Source organism: Sus scrofa, chromosome 3 (genome assembly GCF_000003025.6).
Source record: "Sus scrofa isolate TJ Tabasco breed Duroc chromosome 3, Sscrofa11.1, whole genome shotgun sequence".
NCBI lineage: Eukaryota > Metazoa > Chordata > Mammalia > Artiodactyla > Suidae > Sus > Sus scrofa.
The window spans coordinates 96,295,673-96,320,112 of NC_010445.4; the positions used below are offsets into that span (position 1 = coordinate 96,295,673).

A 24,440-nucleotide genomic window follows, 5' to 3' on the forward strand; every position below is an offset into this window, starting at 1 on the left:
GAGTTGTGAGAATTTAAATGCTAATACACCTGAAAGGCATTGGACAGTGCCTCTTTCTATATTCTAGTTTTAACTGAAGCCATATATTCTGCTAAGTGTTAACAAGAAAATGTTTCTATGATGTAGTCAAATACTCTTCACCACCAGCCTAAGGTTGAAACAAAGCCTAATTAGCAGCTTTTACTACTATAACATCACTAAAATTAATGATAGTAGTAATAAAATCCCTCATGCTTGAAATGATGCTGGAAGAGTCACTAGCACTAATACCAATCCAGAGCCTCAAAGAGCACCTTCTTTTGCAAATATCTGCATCAAATCCAACACTAGCCTGCTTGAATGAGAAGCAAAGAATACTTTTCCCCTTTAGTAAACAACATTTGGCTCTCCATCTTCCTTCCAATGCTCAATGCTTTCAGAATTAAATCAAGAGTTCTTTCTGCCTCCAAATCAATTCTGGTGAATTGCATAAGAGTGGCATTTGCTTAAGATTTTTGAAATAATAACTGATGGGAATATGCTGGGCAGTTTTAAGAATCCCCCCCCCCCAAATTTGGAAACCACAACTCTGGATTAGATCATGAAAACAATTCAGTTAAGTCAGATTTTATGAAATTAATTTATAAGTGAAGTTCATCATGTTTAATTTATATTTTCTTGTTCTAACTCAAAAGCATAGCTAGAAATTTCAAATTTGGGGCAATCGTACCACTTCTTAATCCCCCCCTTAGTCTTTCGATAAATTAAAAGTAGGTCATAAAGTGGAAACAGCTTTGTTGACAGTAGCATTTCACTTCAGTTGCAAATTTAATGGGAAAACAAAAACCTATCACTGTTTGGATATGTACAATGTGTTCTAAAAATTAGATTACATGCATATCTGAACTGTGAAGAATATGCATTCAGGCTATATCAGATTGTCATCAAATTTTGACAGCATTGCTCTATGCCAGAAAACAATGATATTTTAAGATATGCAAAGAAAGAAAATGTTTCTCATAGACTTTACATACAGCAAAAATAATTTTCAAGTACAAAAGAGTATAAACAAACTCTTAAGAATATGTGAGAATTCCTCTGAGGCCTTCTTAAGGAGCCTGACTTGAAACAATGACATAAAGATGTGAGGACTGATGAAGAGAAAGGAGAAAAGGGCTCCTGAAGGCAAAGAGCCAGACTGCTGGACGAAAGACTTTAGGAATGACAGAAACCTCATTGTCAAAGGCCATCATGACCATTAGTCAGATCCTGCCATCATGCGCTGTCAAAAGCTGGAAATACCAGATTCCTTGGTATCAAAGATACATTCATTATGGGCCACAGAATCTGCAGAAACCCCAAGTCATGCTCTTTCTTTTAAACCATCCCTCTCCCTCTCAAGACTTTTTACATTAAAGGGGGAGGGGGATGGGCATTAACACAAAATAAACTTGAATTCAAATGTCTGCTCAAACCACTTAATTGTGTCACCCTGACCCTAATTATTTAATTTCCTCAAGCCATGATGTATATATCTAAGAGAGAGGAGAAATAAAAGCACCTGCATCACAGAGCTGTTGCAGTAACTGAACAAGACAGTGCAGGTTAACTGCATAGGTCAGTGCCCGGCATAAAGGAAGTGCTTTAAATACCATTATAATCCACAACTAAAAACTTAGTGTATTATAACCAACCTAACACGTAAATAAAATCAGATACATTCAAAGAGCAAAAAAAGAGAAAAGCACAGTTTATGTTTCAGATCAATTATTCATACATAAATTGACAGATGAGGAGTTCCCATCCTGACTCAGTGGTTAACAAACCTGACTAGCAACCATGAGGATGCAGGTTCGATCCCTAGCCTCGCTCATGGGTTAAGAATCTGGTGTTGGGGTGAGCTGTGGTGTAGGTCACAGACTTGGCTAGGATCTGGTGTTGCTGTGGCTGTGGGGTAGGCCAGCAGCTACAGCTCTGATTTGACCCCTAGCTTGGGAACCTCCATAGGTACGGCCCTGAAAAGACAGAAAGACTGATAAATAAACAAAAGAGACAGACAGATGAGAAAAGACCTAATGTTTAAGGGAATGATTATTCTATGGATAATATATTGAACTCCCAAGTCTTTCCAACTAGGCTAAATTACTATTTAAATATTCTTTAAAAGCCTTTTTCATTTCTAAAATCCTTTAAATTTCTCAAATGACTTCTGAAACCAGCAAACAAGACATTAAAAAAAAAAAACCCACTAAATATTAGAACGTTTTTAGTTGATTTTATACACACATACACATTTACTTGTTTCCTTTTTTTTTTTTTTTTCCCGTTTTTGGCCACACCTGTGGCATATGGAAGTTTCCAGGTCAGGGATCAAATCCGAGCCACATCTGCGACCCATACTACAGTGTTGGGCTGGGGGTTGGACCGGCAATGCTGCAGAGACAGCTGGATCATTAACCCACTGCGCCACAGTGGATACCCTTTACTTCTATTTCAAATGTAGTAAAATCACTGCATTAATTGAATCACCTTCTCATATGGATAACTCCCTGTCAAGACACATGAAAAGCTATCACCATTGTTATATAGCTTTTCTGTTGGGAAAAAAAAAAACAAAAAAAGGTCAATTCACCACGAAAACCTTCAACAGAATCCAATCCATCAGGTCCCATTCTGCTGTCCAACTTGTCCTTGTTACTGAAGAACCTTGGGGGCTGGTCTTCATTTTGCTGGGGTTTTTTTGCCAGCATCCAAGGCAAAAGTGGAAGTTCCCAGGCCAGGGATGAGTCCACGTCACAGCTGCAGCCTCTACTATAGCTGCGGCAATGGCAGATCCTTAACCCACTGTGCCACACAGGAATTTCTGGCTGCTGTTTTACAGATAATAAAACGTACCCATTTCTGTATACAGTTTAATGACCTGTGACAAAAGTACACACTTGTGTAACCACCACCACAATAAACATACAAAACACTTCTATAACTTCAAAAAGTTCTCCCGTGCCCCTTTGAGGATAATCTCTCCATCACCTTGGAAATTTCCACTGGGGCTCTGCAATCACAAGCCCGACTAGTATCCATGAGGATGTGGGTTTGATCTTGGCCTCACTCAGTGGTTAAGGATCTGGCATTGTGGTGAGCTGTGGGGTCGGTTGCAGGCACAGATCCCACGTTGCTGTGGCTGTGGCCGGCAGCTGTAGCTCTGATTCGATCCCTAGATGGGGAACCTCCATATGCCACAAGCGTGGCCCTAAAAACAAACCAAACAAAACAAAAAAAAAAATCCATCACCTCTAGACTTAACACTCATGGGCCATCAGCAGTTTTGCCTTTTCTTGAACTTCATGTGCATAGAATCATTTAGTATGTACTCCTTTGCATCTGGCTTTTTAGCATCAATGTTTTAGAGATCCAACCATATTGTATTTATCATCAATTTGTTCCTGTTTATTGCTTCCATGGCTTTTAAAAATATCAAGCCCTAACAGATCTGGAAGAATGCGGAGGCAATGCCCAAAAAAAGTTTAGGCTTATGTAAAGCACACATCACGAGCTTACCCATACATGTCCATTAAAAGCGTAATAAAGTCAGGGAAAAGTATTTTCCCACAAGACTGACTTCAAACATACTGACAGAAATCACCCTTTTTACTTCAGCAAAGAAGCCCAGGAATAAAATAACTGCTCTTTCTAATCTCAATAGTTTTTCAACTAACAATGACAATAAAATAAGTTCAGGGCTACATGATTTTACTTCTAGTTCTTTATCCTCTCCTCCATCGTAAATAAATGGCTCCAGATTATAAAAAGTGAAGAAAAAAAAATCACGACAGCAAGTTTCATGAAGCTTTCGGAGAATATTTATTTTGTACGTTTGATTATCTGATTATTTATAGTGCTATATTGATGGGAGGTAGGTGAAGCGGAACAGAACATGACTTTAAAGTATAGTCATGGTGCTAATGCTATGAAAAGCATTTCATAGTATTGAAAGTGAATTTACTTTTACCCTGGAGCATGGGTGTGTAGTATAAACAACTTATCTAGAATGCTTCATACAGAAGATGTTTTTCAAGATATATAATAACCATATCAGTACAAATATTACCAATATTCCTGGAAAAAAATTCAGACACTGATGATGTGCTTGGTAGATTCAACTCCTGCTTAAAAGAATTACCCCATACACCAGTCTGTCCTTAAAAAGGAGGCTTCCCGAGACAAGATCCTTTGTGGCACTTTACACTAAGGCCTCCTTCCCTGAAATTCTCAATGTTTCTGCTGACTTTCTAAACACTGGAAATCAAAACACTCACAATCATTCACATTCATTCTTTTTTCCTTCAGCCTCCTAAATTCAAGAGGGAAGTGGGCCTCCCAAAACCATAATTAAGCTTCAACCCAAAACACAGCATCTGCCCTCTGATCCAATCTCATCGCTGCAGCTGACTTTTAGTCTAGATTTTAATCATTAAGCTTGGCTGTTGCACATATCTCTTCAAACATAACTAAAATTTTCACTTATGCCCCCACACCACCTTCATATTCCAATCTAACTATTATATTAACTCCCCTATTCATAACTTCTCTTTTAGTAACCTGGGCTAGAAACCGTTACTCTTTTACATAAATCCAACCATGACACACCAAGTCACCACGTCTCATCAAAACCTTCCTTTTAGTGTTTCACTTATCCATCATAATCTGGAGTAACATCACCTATCATCTGGATTCTCTAACTACCTCCTAACTGGTCTCCTTGAATTCAATCTCCCCTTCCTTCAATCCACCCTGCAGATTACCACCAACCCGATTTCCAAAAACTTACCTTAACTGTCCCAGAAGACACAGTTGCTTCTCACTCCCCAGATGAAATTAAGTACAGTCTGGAACCTTCTTCACTAACCTGCCGTAGCGAGGCCAAATATATCAGACTCATTCCCACCTAAGAGCCAATTTGTCCTACCTTAATTGGGCCAAACAAATCATTCGAGGTGCCTATGAAATAATACCTCCTCCTTGATGCCTTCCCCAACCCTTCACCCCATCTTCTCACCACTCCTCTGCAACTATCCATTCCTTTTGACATTTTTGCCTTCATTATCCCCTCATCCCCTAACTTGGGACGGTGGCACCTAGGAAGTACTGAGTAAAATACACATTAAGAGACACTTCTATGCAGATCAATCAGTGTGAAACATCACATTAACAAAGTGAAGACTCAAAACTATATGATTATCTCCATAGATGCAGAAAAAACTTTTGATAAAATTCAACATCCATTTATGATAAACACTCCTCAGAAAGTGGGCATAGTTCAACATAATAAAGGCCACATATGACATACCTCAACATAATAAAGGCCATATATGGCAAAAATCAGCTAACATCATACTCAACGGTAAAAAGCTGAAAGCATTTCCTCTAAGATTAGGACAAGACAAGGATGCCCACTCTCACCACTTTTATTCAACATAGTTTTGGAAGCCCTAGTCACAGCAGTCCGAGAAAAAAAAAGACATAAAAGGAATTCAAATTGGAAAGGACAAAGTAAAACTGTCACTGTTTGCAGATGACGTGATACTATACAACAAAAATCCTAAAGGTGCTAGCAGAAAACTACTAGAACTCATCAGTGAATTTGTTAGTTAAGATTCAAAATTAATATTCAGAAACCTACTGCATTTCTATACACTAACAATGAAACGTCAGAAAGAGAAATTAAGGAAATGATCCCCTTTATTATGGCATCAAAAAAGAATAAAATATCCAGGAAAAACCTATCTAAGAAGGTAAACAACCTATACTTCAAAAACTTTAAGACAATGATGAAAGAAAGTGAAGATGACAAAAACAGATGGAAAGATATACTGTGTTCTTGAACTGGAAGAATCAATATTGTTAAAATGACCATACTGCCCAAGGCAATCTACAGAGTCAATGGAATCCCTATCAAACTACCAATGGCACTTTTCACAGAACTAGAACAAAAAATTTTACAATTTGTATAGAAACACAAAAGACCCCAAATAGCCAAAACAATCTTGAGAAAGAAGAATGGAACTGCGGGAATCACATTCCCTGACTTTATACTACAGTCATCAAAACAGTATGGTACTGGCACAAAAAGACATACGTATCAATGGAACAAGACCAGCCCAGAAATAAACCCATGTACTTACGGTCAACTAATCTATGACAAAGGAGACAAGGATACACAATGGAGAAAAGACAGTCTCTTCAACAAGAAGTGCTGGGAAGATGGGGCAACAATATGTGAAAGAATGAAATTAGAACATTCTCTAACACCATATACAAAAATAAACTCAGAATGGATTAAAGACCTAAATGTAAGGCTGAATACTATAAAACTCCTAGAGGAACACATAGGCAGAACACTCTGACATAAATCACTGCAACATACTTTTTTGGATCTGTCTCATAGAGTAATGAAAATAAAAACAAAAATACAGGTTACCTAATTATTTTTGCACAGCAAAGGAAACCATCAACAAAACAAAAAAAGATGGACTGCAAGAAAATATTTGCAAATGATGCTACCAACAAGGGATTTATTTCCAAAATATACAAACAGCTTATACAGCTTAATATAAAAAAACAAAAACAAAATCAAAACGATGCCATCAAAAATGATCAGAACCCAGAGTTCCCGTTGTGGTGCAGCAGAAATGAATCCAACTAGGAACCATGAGGCTGCAGGTTCGATCCCTGGCCTCACTCAGCGGGTTAAGGATTCAGCATTGCTGTGAGCTGTGGTGTAGGTCGTGGACGTGGCTTGGATTCCGCGTTGCTGTGGCTCTGGTGCAGGCCGGCAGCTACAGCTCTGGTTACCCCTAGCCTGGGAACCTCCATATGCTGCAAGTGCGGCCAAAAAATAAGACAAAAGGAAAAAAAAAAAAATCAGAACCTAAATAGACTTTCTCCGAAAAAGACACAGATGGCCAACAAGCACATGAAAAGATGCTCAATATCTCTAATTAATAGAGAAATGCAAATAAAAATTACAAGGTACGGCCTCACACTAGTTAGAATGGTCATCATTTTAAAACTTACAAATAACAGATGCTAGAGAACCTGTGGAGAAAAAGGAACCCTCCTACATTGCTGGTGGGAATGTAAACTGGTGCAGTCACTAAGAAGAACAATATAGAGGTTCCTTAAAAAACTAAAAATCAGGAGTTCCCATCATGGCACAGTGGTTAACGAATCCGACTAGGAACCATGAGGTTGTGGGTTCGATCCCTGCCCTTGCTCAGTGGGTTAACGATCCAGCGTTGCCATGAGCTGTGGTATAGGTCGCAGACGAGGATCGATCCTGCGTTGCTGTGGCTCTGGCTCTGGCGTATGCTGGCAGCTACAGCTCTGAATCAACCCCTAGCCTGGGAACCTCCCATATGCCGCGGGGGAGTGGCCCAAGAAATGGCAAAAAGACAAAAAATAAAATTAAATTAAATTAAAAAAAAAACCAAAACTAAAAATCGAATTACCATATGATTCTGCAGTCCCACTCCTGAGCATATATTTGAAGAAAACTCTAATTAGAAAAGATATATGGAACCCAGTATTCATAGCAGCACTATATACAACAGCCAAGACATTGAAGCAACTGAAAGGTCCATCAACCAAGGAACAGATAAAGATGTGGTTTGGAATGGAATATGGAATGTTACTCAGTCATAAGAGAAGAATGAAATAATGCCATCTGCAACAACACGGATGGACCTAGAGATTATCATATTAAGTGAAGTCAGAAGAGAAAGACAAATATATGGTATCACTTACACGCGGAATCTTAAAAAAAGACACAAGTGAATTTACAAAACAGAATGACACAGACATAGAAAACAAAAGGTTACCAAACGGGATGGGGGAGGGCAGGCAACATAAATTAGGAGTTTGGGATTAACATATAGACACCACTATATGTAAAACAGATAACAAGGACTGACTCTATAGCACAGGGAACTACAGTCAGTACCTTGTGGAAAAGAATCTGAACTAGAATATATATAAATATAAAGTATATATATGTGTGTGTGTTTTATATATATATATAAAACAATCACTGCTAAAACTAACACATTGTAAATTTAGTATGCTTCAATTTTTTTAAAAAAGACGCTTGTTCAAGAAAATATATCCTAGTCAGCCATCCCAATATCATCTACTGTAACTTTTATTAAATACAAGTAGTTCTTGATTTCCAGCATTTTACTTTTGGTGTTTCACTAGCCAATTACACCCACTTTCCTGCAGAGAGAGGCACACTAACGAATTTACCACTTGGTTTGTTTCCAGGTGCTCAGCATAAAGTGTCCCCAACACGCCACCTCAGTCTAGGCTTTCAGCTCTTTTGGAGAACATCTTTGGCTCTAGGCTAGAATCCACTGAGCCTAGCTTTTCCTAGGAGTCCTTGAGGTTACAGTTAAGGAAAGTAGCAAGGGTAAACTGAGCAAAGGGAGGAATCTAAGGAGGAAAGGAAATATATACAAAAGATTGTTAATAAATCATCCTGTCCCCCCACATAACTAAGTATTCAGGCACTACCCTTCCAAGCATGCACTTCAATCCAAATATTTTGGGTTTGCCTTTTTTTTTTTTTTTTTTCAGTCTTTTTGGGCCACCCACAGAATATGGAAGTTCCCAGCTAGGGGTCAAATCGGAGCTGCAGCTGCCGGCCTACACCAGCCACAACGCAGGATCTGAGCTGGATCCAAGCTGCATCTGTGACCTACACCACAGCTCAGGGCAATGCCAGATCCTTAACCCACTGAGTCAGGACAGGGATCGAGCCCACATCTTCATGGATGCTAGTCAGATTCGATAACCGCTGAGCCATGATGGAACTCCTGTTTTGGGTTTTTTTTTTTTTTTTTTTGCTTTTTATAGGGCCACACCTGTAGCATACAGAGGTTCCCAGGCTAGGAGTTGAATTGGAGCTGTAGCTGCTGGTCGACACCACAGCTCACAGCAACACCTGATCTTCAACCCATTGAGCAAGGCCAGGCATCGAACCTGCATCCTCATGGATAGTCAGATTTGTTTCTGCTGAGCCACGAAGGGAACTTCCAGAGTTATTTTAAAACAGTCTTTAGGTTAAATATTTAATATGCCTTTTTATAGATACAGCATCTAATCCACAAACCTCCTAAACATAATTAATAAAAACACTACCATTCTAATGGCAAAGTAAATCCAAATTTATGCTTATAAGGTTTTGTCATTAAAAAAAAAAAGGAAAATTGAAAATCGGGCAAATGGTAACAGCGAATACACAAAAGGAGACATTCAAATGGCCAATGAACATGAGAATGTTCACCCTCATTAGTAAGAGGAAAAAGCAAAATTAAAATCACAATGAAACATCATTTCTCTCTTTAGATTCAAGGGGAAAAAAGATTCTCAATATCAAATGTAGAGAAGGATATAGAGCTGCGCTATCTGACAAAGCAGCTATTAGCCCCTTGTGACTAAGAATTTGAAATGTGGCTACTCCAAATTGAGATTTGTTGCTAAGTGTAAAACACATACTATATTTTGAGGATCTAGTAGAAAAAAGACAATGAAAAAAGTCTCATTTTTATTTTTTACAAACTGAAATACTTGTGATATACTACATTAAATCAAATATATCACTAAAATTAATTTCATCTTTTCTGTTAATGTAACTACTAGAAATTTTTATGTTGCATGTATAAGCAACATTATACTCACAGAGGACAGCACTAAGACTTATAGGGAGCAACAGAAACTCAAACATACCACTGGTGTGAGTATAAATTGGTATAGCCACCCTGGAGACAATTTTGGATACATGTAAGGAAGTTGTAAGATGAGACTAACCTACAACTCAGCACTCACACTCCTAACTTTGTGCTCTAGAGAAATTCTCACACATATATACAAAAGAAGATGTAAATTATGTCATGGCATGATTGTTTATAAACACAAAAATAATTCAAATGTCCGTCCAAAGACTCTAGACAGAATGTGTTAAAATCACACAATGGGATACGATGCAACACTATTTTTCTAAAAAAGGAACAGAGCAAGAAGGAAGCACTCTGCAGAAATGTTAAGTGAAAAAAGCTAATTGTATAAAAAGATATTCCATATTTAATAATGTATGAAAATTATAAAATCTCTTTAAACAGTCCTATATGCTATTTACACATAGATAAAACACAGATACATACACAAAATACATAGATGTGAGGGTATGCACAAAATTCAAGATAGTGGGAAGAAAGGCTGGCATCCAGGAAGATTACAGAAGGGCTTCAACTATACAGCAGTGCTCTATACCCTAAACTAGGCTAGGTGGTGGGTACTCTGGTGTTCATTATGCTAACTTTTTATGTCTGAAATATTTGTTTTTAACATGATTTTGTATACCACGTATAGCACTAAAACTGGGTATACTTTATGGTTTGGGGGACATAAGCAAAAACTTGACAATTTCACAACTGTGAAAAGCAGTTATACTTTGAATAATATCAGGATGCAGGAGAGGCAACACATACACACCAAATGTATAAACACCAATTTTACACCACTATCGATATAATGAGAAAAGGGGACTAATATAAATCAGAGGTCAGTAAACTTATTCTTTAAAGAACCAAACAGTAAATGCTCATGCCTTTGCAGGGCCAGATGGTTTCTGTCAGAACTGCTCAAATCTGCCATAGTAGTGGGAAAGCGGCCATAGACAGTATGTGAACAAATGAGCATGTTTACAAAAACAGGTAGCAGACCAAATTCGGACAATGAGCTATGGTTGAGAACACCTGTCTAGATCCATCTTTAAAAGAGAAATTGGTAAATCCATTAAGTGAAAGACTGAAGGAGAAATGGATTTCTACGGTAACAAAATATGCCATGAATTATCCAGTAATCACAAAAGAGAAAATGTTTCTTATCCATAGAGACATGTAGCAATGACCACCTTAACCCAGTGACCAATCTTAGTACCACTAATAGTGTGACAACAAGCAATCATTGTGTACTTCCTGCTGTGATGTACACAAAGCGGCACCACCTATGAAGAATCCTGGCCAAATGTTAACCTGAATGTAATAGTCTTTAGCTTGAACTCAAGAGCTTACAGGAGACAAAGAATTAAGTTTTAAACAAGACCTCAAAGAAACAATCAAATTCTGAATACAGGAGGTTTTACAAGATAATTGGTATTGACTTCAGAAATAATCATTTTTTTAAAAAATGGTGTTTAAATTTAAAAGAGAATGGAGGAGTTCCCGTCATGGCTCAGTGGTTAACGAATCCGACTAGGAACCATGAGGTTGCGGGTTCGGTCCCTGCCCTTGCTCAGCAGGTTAAGGATCAGGCATTGCCGTGAGCTGTGGTGTAGGTTGCAGACGCGGCTCGGATTCTGAGTTGCTGTGGCTCTGGCATAGGCTACAGCTGCGATTAGACCCCTAGCCTGGGAACCTCCCTATGCCGTGGGGAGCGGCCCAAGAAATAGCTAAAAGACAAAAAAAAAAAAAAGAGAGAGAGAGAGAATGGAGACATAACAGTAAATGCAAGGTAATGCAAGATCCTTCACTGGACCTTTGCGTGGAGGGAGGAAAACCACATAAGATGTTTGGGCTGGGGATTACATGACTTCTGCAAACTAGATAATTGTGTTATATATGATGATAATAATGTAAGTAGAAAGGAAAATGTCATTTTTGAAGATTCATACTTAAGTATTTAAAGATGAAGAGGCATGAGGTCCGTAATTTATTTTTAAATGGTTTGGCTAGATTATGAAGTAAATAAGGCGAAAATATAAAATACTGTTGAACTTAGGTGGTGGTATGTAGGAAACTCAGTGTACTGTTACAATGTTCCATAGGATTAAAATTTTTGATAACAAAGGGAGTTCCCCTTGTGGCTCAGCGGTTAACAAACCCGACTAGGATCCATGAGGATGCGGGCTTGATCCTGGCCTGTCTCGTAGGTTGAGAATCCAGCATTGCCACGAGCTGTGGTGTAGGGTGGAGACACAGCTTGGATCCAGCTCAGATCCCACGCTGCTGTGGCTGTGGTGTAGGCAGGCAGCTCTAGCTTCGATTTGACCCCTAGCCTGGGAACTTCCAGATGCCACAGGTGCGGCCCTAAAAAGCAAAAAAAAAAAAAAAAAAAAAAAATCAAAACAAAAAGGCCAGAATGCAGAATGCAGTAAGATTATTAAATTTTATTCCTTACTCTCCTTCACATATATTAAATTAATCCTAAATTTCCACATAAGTTCTCAAGGTCACACATCAAAACTGACCTAAAAGAAACTTTCCTAACCTTCGCAACCCAGCTGTTTTTTCTTTCAAGCATCTGATTTCTAAAAGTGACAAAACCCGACTTTTTTTTCTTTTAAGCATCTCATTTCTAAAAGTGAGACCAAGGCAAATTACAAGCTAAGGACAATCTAATTATATTGTTATTTGATTTTTATACATCCTAGAAAGATTCTAAGATTACCTATAATTAAATATATTCGAAATATACCTATAATTCCTTTACAGCATTTTTACTTTTTACCTTGTATAACTCATACCACGTTTACTCAGATAATCTTCATCCCCAAAGTGTCTACACTAGCAGACAATATTTATTAAATAAAAATTGAACAGTAAGAAATTTGTGTTCACATCTTTAACAACTTAAGCATCAAGTCCTTGAGAAGGAATATAAAACTTCCTCCCCTCTTCCTACTCCCTATTCTCGTCCCCCAAAAGATACTGTTTTTAACGGAAATTCATTCAGCAAATATTTCTAGATTATAACATAGACAGATGGATAAAACTGCATACAAAACTAACCCAGTTGTCTTTATGTAGCTTACACTTCAGTAGAAAAATGACAATCTTAAAGAGTAAAAAGGACCTCAAGACATCATATGGTCCAGCCCTCTGCCTTAACTCAAAAATACTACATTACAGATTAAGGCCACTAAATCCAAGAAAGAATAAGTAACTGCCAAAGTCACAGAGATCATTAAGAGGTTCAGTGGGAACCTCAAACTGGGTCCTCTGCCTCTGGATTTACTTTATCTCACTTAGGAGTAGCAGCAACAGCAGTTACAGCACAGGAGAGAGCACTCAAATGCTAATGATTATAACGTTCCAGGGCTCTGTCGTAATGACTTTATGCAGAATGTCCCAATCCAAAGGTTTTATGAAATATCCTGACTTTACAAACAAGTAAACTGAGACTAGGAAACATTAAGTACTTGCTTTAAGTTATCCACCTAGAGTGGTGGAACAGGGATGCAAATCCAAATATTCCAACTTCAGAGTCAATGCTTCCAATCACCTTCCTCCTTTTGGAACTTTTCCCAGAAACAACCTACTCCAAGTACAAAGGCTTCTTACACTTAATATACTTGTGCAAACATGTGCAAGTAAACAGTGCTTAGCATCCCACAACATTACCTGAAAGCAGAGTGTAACAAAAATTCGGAAGTATGTATCTAAATCTTCTGAAAAGATGCCTGCCTCATGCACATTTGTGAAACAGTTATTCTCACCTAGGTCTGTGGATATAGAACAGCTTCCATTTATAGGAACTAAGAAGAATTTTATCATTATCAAAGGCACTACTCTCAAATAACAGAGGTTAAGGTCTAAAAACATACTCTTTTACTGTCATCATGGTTTGGCCCACACATCTGACCACCTTTCAAATATAATCCTGAAGCTACTGCTATCTAGCATCCATCCCCCAAACTTTGTTAGCCAAAATATCAGATAGCCAATTAACCATCACACTTGTTTTTACCTGTTAGATCATTTTCAGTACTCTTAAAAAACCGCAGGGTTGGAGTTCCCGTCATGGCTCAGTGGTTAGCGAATCCAACTAGGAACCATGAGGTTGCAGGTTCGATCCCTGGCCTTGCTCAGTGAGTTAAAAGATCGGGCGTTGCCGTAATCTGTGGTGCAGGTTGCAGAGGTGGCTCGGATCCCAAGTTGCTGTGGCTCTGGTGTAAGCCCGCAGCTACAGCTCTGATTCAACCCCTAGCCTGGGAACCTCCATGTGCCTCGGGAGCAGCCCAAGAAATGGCCAAAAACAAACAAACAAACCGCAGGGTTGGGGTTATTCAAGCCAGTTCTATAATTAACTATGCATCCCTACTCCTTTATTTTTTTTTTTTTAATTTTTTAGGGCCACACCTGAGGCGTATGGAAGTTCCCAGGTTAGGGGTTCAATCAGAACTGCAGCTGAGCGAGACCAGGGATCAGACCTGCATCCTCATGGATGCTAGCTGGGTTCGTTAACCACTGAGCCACGATAGAACTCCAAAGTTTTTTTATTATGTTTTTCGGGCCCTACTCCTTTATATTCAAAATATACTTTATACTTCACTCTGCAACTTGGCCATATAATATTATATATACAAACAAACAAATGACCCACCTACATGAATTTGACATAGGACGATCATAAAGTTGGAAAACACATATTATTTTAACATATTCTATAATATCAATAAACCATTTATTGCGTATGTATCTGTGTGGCAGAAAAAGCAGCATGCATCAAAAGCACAACAGCAAATAACCTCAACTAAAATATAAATCTATTGCTGAGAAAAAAACTCAAGATGTAGAATAACAGCAATACATTCTAAACCAACAGCGATCCTCACAAACCTCTACTTCCCTTACAAACTAGAGTTAGATTTTATAAAACAAAATGAAAGTACAACTGAAAACTATTGTGTATTAAACTAAAAGTTATCATTTCACTTTCACATTTTGATTCAAAACACTCCAGAACAGCTAAATAGAAATTAAACTCAATTTCCTTAAATTTAGAGCCTATAACCACCCAAGCTTTAATGAATCTGAATTATATAAACAAATCCAGTTATAAGAGATAATTTAAGAAATCAAGTTAAGGTTGCTCTTGTTTTGTTTAATCTAAAAATACAGGCACTCAAAGATGTCCAAAACTTGAATAGCTTAATGAACCTGGTCTGAATTACAGTACTGAATTTAATATATTCAAAAGTTCAAGTTCTTTTGCACATCAGCGTTTTGATAAAAGTGATAAATACAGTTACACAAATACATTAAAAGTGAAACCAGTAATTTGAAGGCTCATTCGAGTGCTACAAAGGAGGTCTCTTAGGTCATGAATGGAACTAGTGTTCATTTTTATATTGGGGCACTGGAATAAACACAAGTTGATTTGCTTTAAAATAAAAAAAATCAATCTCAATTCACTGCAGCAAACATGATCACATGAGACACTGACTCGATGACTCACGAATGAAAGCAAAGGACCATTATGCATTAAAATAAAAACAAACATCAAAGGTCTCTCCTGCTTATCTTAAAAGCATTCGATGTTTGTGTAAACTCAAGAGACATCTTTACTAAACTGGATCATCACCAGCAAAGCTACCAGATTAAGCACCTAAGCACCTAGTTCATCTCTAAATTCAACAGGATAACCTTATGGAGAAAATTATGATGCAGGAAAACAAAGGCACAACTTCAAGTGAAAACGCCACATTTATGGAATTAAAGGAAGCAGTGACAATATACAGACAATTTGAGCACAATAAACTAGAGATGGACTGGCTCCATCAGCTATCTTCAGCAGAACTGTCAAATAACCAGAGACAGATCAGCAGTCACAAATCAGTGACAATATGTCCAGACACGAGTGGCCAGTCACTTACCTTTCAGTTATATTCACAAAAGAAGAGAAACAATAGGGTCTTTTCCAAACATAATAACAACATATATTTTACAGGTACATCCCAAATTATTTAAACCAGACTTGCTCAAAGTCTTGTTTACCCTTTTCCCACTAGCCCATCTTCTCTCCCATTCAACAACTCCTCTGTTCAAGGTTGGACAGTAAACGGTGTTTCCCCACCTTCCCTAATGCTTAATGTAGGGATTTCTTTTTTATCGATGGCTCACTTTTTAATCTTAGGTATGACAGTATTTCCCCTTTCTACTTCCTCTTTTCATATTCCAGTTTTTGTCCAGTTACAGAAAAACTCTTTCCTCTCCCATTAAAAATAGTCAAGCTCTAATCATAGCTTCTATGCAAAGTGTAAACAACCATACACCCCAAATTTCCCACTCATAATTTAAGCCATCCACAAAGGGAGCGTAGTTGTAATGTAAACTGCGGAAAAGTGTTTGTTATCAGATCTTAAGATCCGAGGGCAGGGATTCTGCTTTGTTGGGCCTCCAGTCTAGAATGGACCCCTTCATATCAGAAGGCACCCAATCAACACAAGGGTAACGGGGGGGGGGGGGGGGTAGCCTACAGACTAAATACTATTTAGCTATACTGAATTTTTAACTTCTCAGTGTGTTGGTAGCTTAAAGTAAAAGTAATAGGAAGCCTCTCATCTAAACTTGATCTCTCATATATTCTATCAGAGTTGCTGTAAGTTTACTTCCACTTTCTAAGAGACTAAAAAAAGAAAAGGGCCACCTGTGTTCGATAATGCCTGTTTGTTAACTTAGAGGTGATTGCTTTAACCAGAAAAGGGGGGGGGGGGAGGGACTCTTTGCCAAGACAGCTTAAGCACCCATGAGTAATATGGACACTCCTAGATTTTCCTACTCATTAGAACACCTATTAACCACCCCTTTTCAATGTCAGGAGTGCACTTATACACACCTACATCAAGAAAATGCAATTACACTTGAGAATCAGTGCCATTGCTCTCAAGCTTTTACAAGTGCTTTGAAATCCTTCAGAACTTCACAAATTTATCAAACCTACTTCTCAGGTGTGTACATACCTAGCAAACAAAATCTGCTCACTTGGCTTTTTTCTTATATTACAAATTTGGTTATACCTAAAAACATAAGCACCTTTTACAACAGTTTTCCATGAAGGAAAGGATTTTTCGTGTTTCTTTCACAGCCTGTTTTGAAATGGAGGTCACTCTAGAGAGACAAAAAGCACAGCAGTACCGCAGATAAGTCTGGTCCTCCCTATGTCACAGCCAGTAATTGCTCCCACCTCTAAGAATAAGACAAGTTCCTTCACATTAAATAGATGTCTTCCACCTGTAAACATCAGACTATGTCCTAGTAGATCTTGTTTTGTTCAAAAGGATGCAAAACAAGTTTTCCAACTAATGTTATGTTTTGAAACTTTAAGACCTTTAATTTTCAAGAAATAAATTAATTTAAAGCTGGTAAATACAATCTTGATATTCCAACATAGTCCAAAAGACAACTTCGAGTCCATTTTTAGCAAGTTAATATTAACCTATTTATTAGGTCATAAAAGCTTTATATTGGCAAACTGTGCTTTAAATGTTACACACCATGTTAAATATCTAAATATGTGAACCAGTTAAAATACAATTGATTGCTAAACCCCTGGGTTCTTATATAAGTTAATACAAATATCAACATCTGATATTGTAGATGTGGTCACAAGTTAGTTGTAGCACAAGAAAGAAAAAAATTCCCTAGAGAAATCCTGTCATGACTTCCCATAATTCACAGAAAAATGTTTATGTCTGTTACTGACATTGAGCTTAAGGGGAAAAATAAAACACCCTGAAAACTTAAAAAAAAAGATGAGCTACCAGATGGTAGCTGTTTCTTAGCTTGATACTAAAAAATAAAAGCCAAATCTCAAAATCTTCATAAAGTCTAAGAAATCAAACAACAGTAGGTAGAAAGCTTTATAACATTAACACGAATTCAGTGAAGACTAATTTTTATAACACAGATTCAACTACCTGATCAAATCACTCAAGTTAGTCAAAATAGTGGTGATCCGGTTTGGAGACAAACCAGAGAGAAAGAATGTTGAAAAATGTAACTCAAATCAAATCTACACCAGGAGGTTACATCACCTGAGAAATGTTTCATTTGAAAAGAGATTCCAACATGGCTAATCAGAGATATTAGCATACTTAAATTAGTTTAAAAGACCGAAAGTTATTTTACTGTCAATCAATGTTTTGGATATAAAGAAGTATTGCCAACAACCAAAAAAGGATGAAAACATTATGAAACACATGTATCTTTTCTTCAACTATACTTGCTAAATCAGCTGCTAGAGGGGATGAAGAGCTGTCAGTTTACAAGCTTTATGACAGTCAAGCAAAAACTATAAAAATCAGCATTCCCCAATTCTACATTATTTTACCTTCACTGTTCGGTCTGAGTACAGAGAGTGAGATGGGAAGCAGTCCAGATTACACTTCTGAGTTTTACCCAATTCTAGGACTCTTATCTCATATTCCCCATTAATCAGTCCTCCTAGTTCATAATTCTGCTGATGGGACATATAAGATACATTCTACAATAAAATTTTAAAGTTGCTAATATACACAGCAATATTTGGTTTTAAAGTCCTAAAATTAATTCCTTGAGGAAAAAATTAAAAGAATCAAGTACAATGTGAAAAAATCTCTGAAAAATCCACATTCCCCCAAATTCTCTTACCACTGATTTTAATTTTATTAAGCTAAGTATTACCTGAATAAATTTTGCTATTCGAATTTTAAAATTTAAGACATCTTAACTCAGAACTCTGATACCATCCGTTGTTTCCCAACTATTTTTGCTTAAAATCAGTCAACTGTGAAAGGCATATTTCACCAAAAAAAGGAAATACTATGTCATATTTTACTAAGTTAATTTTACCCACTTTATTAATATCTTATGAAGGACTACTACAGTGTCAGAATTATACTATTTTACTATTTTCTATACTAGATAATGTCAAAATGTACTTTAAATGAATTGTATATAATACACAAATGTTCATATAATGTAGACAACATGTATAACTAACACCAATGAGTGTGGGGGAAAAAAACATTCACTCCCAGAAGCATGTGCAATCAAAGAAATGTTTACCAATCCCTCTACAAGGGCATGTTTGCAATCCTTCCAATATTGGCTCAGCCAGTCTTTAATGAAACTCCACCATTGCTAAATACCACTATGGCAAATTCTACTCTTCCAAGAATACCAAGAGATAGTCCATCAGCATCACATTTTCAATTAAAAGACCCCATTAAAAAATGTCTAAGAAAGTAAACATTCAATGAGAGCTACTTTTTCTGACCTCAACTTGTGAATCAGGTGTTCTTAGAAGCACAGCTGTTCAGACACTACAGCATTCCTTCAAATGATGTAATCCTAAGGGATTTGGTAATTATATGTGAATTACTAACAGAAAAGAGTATTTACTAATCTATCAGACAAACTGAAAAAGTTTTCAACTATTCCTGGAGCCTTCATAGAAATCAGACACCCAGCATAAGAAAATAGATGTTGAAAACTCTACTAGTCACTTTTAAGAGAATAATCACAACATGAACAAATTCAAAGGATAATGTACAAGAAACTGGGGAAATGTTAACTAACGGGTAGGAAAGATCAAATAAAAATACTATTCCCATGTTGACAATGCAATATAAAGAATCACTGCAGAAACTGTATTAAGACTTTATAAAGAGCAAAAATAAACGAAGAGGAGAAAACACAACTGCCATAAAAAAAAAAAAAAAAAAGACACTGAAAGTAAGAAGTACAGTAAAAACCAGGATCATCCCTGAAAGAAAATCTGTTGACTAATAAAATCTGTTCTAAATACTAAATAAAAGTTCTATTGAAAGAATCCATTGCTCATTCAAGAAGCCTACTTAATTATTCTTTTTAAAAATTACCATTTTAACAGCATAACTTCAACTACATTTGTTTCTAGCCTGCACACTTGGAGAAGACTATAATAATTAAAATAACTTGTCTCATTATTTAGAAATGCTCTATTTAAAAGTAGGCCAACAATAGGAACTTTGCTATTGCACAATAGAGAGAGTAAATGAAATAATGTCTGTTAACACTATTGATGGCATGTTTCTCCATCTCCTAGAACATACTGACTTATTACACTGACTACCCTCAACAATTCACCACTTCTACGTCCATGCAGTAGCACAAATAAAATGAGTTCCTGTGTTAATCCCATAATAAACCTCGGTAATTCTCACATCACAGGAGTTGTAAACGTTTGTTAACAGAAAAAGAATGTTTTTCCCAAAATAGCTACATAACACTAAGACTACTCACATTCCTAAATAATCCTTTTACAAGACTCCCGCCAACTTTATTTTGATACATTAAACATGTGGAGCCTATTTTAAAAGGTCTTTAACACTGACTTCATCAAAACAGCTTCCTAGTTGTTCTTCTGATGTCTTCTTTCTCAAGTTTTCAAATTGTTTTTAAGCCAACTTGGATACTGATGAATGTGAGCCTCTATGAAACGCGAAAGAAGCCTTTTGCCAAACAAGATGGGCAAATGTTCTAGATCTGCTCAATCTGACATTAGAGGTCATGCGACTTGAAATATGAAATAACCATTTCCAACACTCCTTGAGCCCTTCATTTTAAAAATAACTTTAGGGCTATTTTCACACTCTCTGTTTAATAATATTTTTTAAAAGGATGTTAGGCTCGGTTAAATTATAAAAAAAAAAATCGATCTGGCACTTAAAGCTGGTGAGTCTATTCTTCATGAGCTTCTGGTAGATCGGGGATACTGACGATAGCAGTTTCATTTAAGAGCTTCACTGGTAAAAAAGAATGACATTCAAAAAGGATAGCTGGGGAAGGCAAGGAAGAGAAGCCCGGAGTGGGCTAAGAGAAAGAGAAACGTTTTAAAGTCACTAAGGAGGAAAGAGGTAGTAAGACGCATAAACAGAAGAGCGAGAAAGATTTAACAAGGAAGTGAAGTAGAGCACAGAGGGCAGAAGCTAATGAGGAAAAGGTAGTGTTTTCAAATAGGCATGCACCAGGAAGGGACGAGTTAAGGCCTGGAGTAGCCCCAGCGCTTTCAGGTGGAAGAGATGCTCGCAAAGAACAGGGACAAGCAGTTTACTCCTAGGCGTTGAAGCAAACTAAAATTCCCTGCCCCAAGCCTCTCCCAACCTCGGCCCAGCGCGGAGGCGGTGGCTGGGGAAGGGGCCTAGCCAGGAGCCAGGCCCGGCGTTCGCTCCTCCGGGCTCCGCGGCCAAGGAAAAGAGGCGAGGATTAGGCGGGCAGAGGTTCGAGTCGTGGCTCAAAGGTACCCCGAATACGGTCCAGGGCCTTCGCGGTGCCTGGGAGCCGTTTCCCCTGCGGCGGGGCGCCCAGCGGCCTTACCTGGGGCGAGGGAGGGAGGGAGGTCTAGGGCGTCCGCTCGCGCCCGCCGCAGAGTCCCCCTGCTGCACTGAGCCCAGGCTTCCAACGGAGGCGCGACCCTGCCTCAGCCGACGGTTCCCCCTCGGGGTCTCGGCCACCGCCTCCGCCGCCTCCGGGGCTGTTTACACCGTCGGGCCCCGCACGCCGCCGCCGCCGCCGCTGCCGCCTTCTCTCCACCCTAGTGCCGTTGCCGATTCGGCCGCCGCCACCTCCTCCGCCGCAGCCTCGTCTCTCTGGAGCATCTTCCAGCCACCGAACCCTGAGAAACAGAGACTCCAGCCGCGCCGGCAGGAAACTCCCCCGCAACTGCTAGGGGGACGAGGCGGTCAAAGCACCGGCGGCTTTTCCGCCATTGAGCAGCAGCCGCTCCGCTCCTTCTGCAACCCCCTCCCCGCTCCCCGTTCCTTCCCCGCCCCTGGGCGAACCACGCCCCCAGCTCCCACCCACTGCGATGCCGCGCGGCCTCTCGCTGTACCCAGTTTGCTGGCAGGCCCGTCAATCAGCGCCCTCCCTCCCAGTTCCACAGCCCCGGTTCCTCGCTACTTAGTTTTCCCCGCCTACAATGCCCCGCCTCTGGGTTCCTAATTTCCCATTGGGCACCAGTGACCACCTTCAATTGGCAAGGTCAACTATCCATCAAACACCGCCCACTGAGTGGGACCCAACCTTTCTTTACCATTTACTTTATTCAGCCCCGCCTCTGCTATACCTCCCAGACGCCAGGGACCAACCCACCCTAACAGCCATAAGTAGAGACCGTTGTCAATCAAATAACGCCCACCTGCGCCCCGCCTCTCAAAGCCTGAGCCCTAACGATTTACTTTTCTTATTGGTCCAAAGGGTGGCCCAAAATCTCAGTCATTGGCTTTCTCTACATGTCTGTCACGGACCAATTTCCAAGTCCGTCACACCGGCTTTTTTTAAATGAACGCGCAAAAGGCGGGGAAGTATTCGAAAAGCGATTGGCTGGTCTTCGAAAACGGTCAAACCCATAGAGTCTGTGCGGACCCTTCTCGTTCAGTGAGGACCGTGCCCCTTTATTTTTGACCTGTAAGCCTTGCGTAAAGCAAACGCCATAAAGGAGCCAACGGGCTGTCCAATTATAGGTGTGGAGGCCTAGTCCCGCCTGGAATTGCAGGGGGTTGGCAGCTGATTGGCTAACAAAGTCCTACTAGGCCCTCATTGGAGGATATAAACGCCTCTCTTAGGCGTAAAGACTGGAAGGGATGGTGCAGGCGAGGACAAGAAGCGATCTAGGGAGAGGCGGTTGTTTTGCTTCAGCCGGCGGGTGGGGCGCACGCGGGAGAGGGAAACTCAGAAGGCAGGGCTCTGGAGGAGGGTGGGTGTTGCGGGGAGGGGAAAGGCCCGGATGTTCTCTAACAATGAAATCATCGCTGACCAATCAAAGCAGCTAAACTGGTATACCTGCCTGACCTGTCCCCAGAAGGGAAGAGAATGAGTTAGAGAGCGGGAAATTTTGGAGAGGCCAAAAAGCAACGTGAGAAAATGGGACAGGTGATTCCCTTGAAGATTCTGTGCTATTAGGGGTTATTTTATTCCTTCTAGGCCTGCACTGCCTGGCCTTCAGCCCTTGACATTTACGTGTTTTGTTTCACAGTCAACGTTGGTTTTAGAAACTCTCGGCCTAGTCTTTGATCTTCATTCGCTCTCACAGTTATTGAACGCCTGCTATTTGCCAGGCTCTGTACGTCGAGATGAAGTACACCAATAAATTAGCTATAAGATGATGGGTGCTATAACTGAAACGTGGAAGAGACGGCGGTTACCTAAAGGAGCTTTCCTACGAAGGAAGGCTTCACAGAGATACAGGATGAGTCTAGGATGAATGATTCAATAGGCAGATGAGGGAAGTGGACATGATCCCTCCAGCAATTGCATTAGACTAAAAGGCACTGCCAGGTTAATCTGCACTTCCACCAACCCCAACAAGAGAAAGAAAACTAAAGTGTACTGAAGGCATTCTAATACCTTGATCCATTTTTTAAAGCTGTTAAATTTTTCTTTAATATAACTGATGAAGTTAAATATATTTTAATGCAACAAAAAATTATAATGGGGAGTTCTCTGGTCGCTCAGAGGGTTAAGGATCCTGCATTGTCACTGGGGTGGCTCAGGTTCCAACCCCGGCCAGGAACTTCCATGTACCCTGGTATGGTCATTTAAAAAAAAAAAAAAATAAGTGTGAGTTCTCTTATGCCTACAAGAGATAAAATGTGTTACTAATAAAGTGCCGCTGGATTAGACAATGCCATTTCAACTATTTCCTTTCTGGAAAAGAGGACAATAGTAGTGTAAAAAACACAAGAGTGCCTATTTATAGTAGGCAAAAAAAAAAAAAGTCTTCTCAAGAAAGATCACAATTATGACATAGGTTAAGCTGTATAGTCATCACTGAAAAATGTTCACATCCAGAGTTTTTAAAAAGTGCAGTCTTGAACTAAGATAAACTTAAGTCTACCAATACCAAGACATAGTTTTAGGGACTTTTTATAGGTAAAGGAACCTCTCTTTCAATTGTAAATTGGTTTCAACCTGTTCTAAGGAGAGAGGAATAGTGATAAATGGTTAAGTTTGGCAACAAGTATGTTTTAGGCAGATGAAAGCATAATATGCATTACCGTATGATGCATCTTTCACGTAAGGAAAACGTGCTAATGAGATGTATACAGCACTTTTCAGGCACTTGACCTCAACTGGTAGTTAGGTTTGATGTTCAGATGTTTGTTTAATGAAAAAACATTAAATTATGTAGGACTTCAAGCCATGTTCCCACAGAACATCTGTGTTCCATAAGCTAAATCCACATGTTTCCTGCTAACATCAAATAATGCCATATACTCAATTCAGAGAAAAAAAATTAATAGATTAAAATTAACAGATTGAATTTTCTCAATTTTAAGCTTTTCCACAATAAATTACTCGTGTGAATACTAGGAGTAAAAAAACCTTGAAAGTGTGAAATTTTATGCCTAGACAATATTTGAAAATCTTAAACTGTTAATTAACTCAATATAATATACTGTTTATGGAAATATAGTTTGCACATATACTGCTTAGGAGTCATTTTTTATATTAAATTGATCCTAGCTCATATTACGGAATTTAATATATAGACATTTTAATTTTCATTCTGTTGTCCCTAAATGTGTTTGAAAACTACCACATCAATATCTGGCTCTAAAACTATCTTTGGATGGTAAAGAAATGCTTTCAGATATATTATTA

The 24,440-nt window shown here is 38.8% G+C and overlaps 1 protein-coding gene across 1 annotated transcript in view; it reads right to left on the reverse strand.

The window, feature by feature from the left end:
* Nucleotides 1–21,606, reverse strand: part of PPM1B (protein phosphatase, Mg2+/Mn2+ dependent 1B) — a 79,619-nt gene extending 58,013 nt beyond the window's left edge. The window contains 1 exon segment of the mRNA XM_003125179.4: nucleotides 21,156–21,606. The gene's annotated coding sequence lies outside the window, so the exon portion shown is untranslated.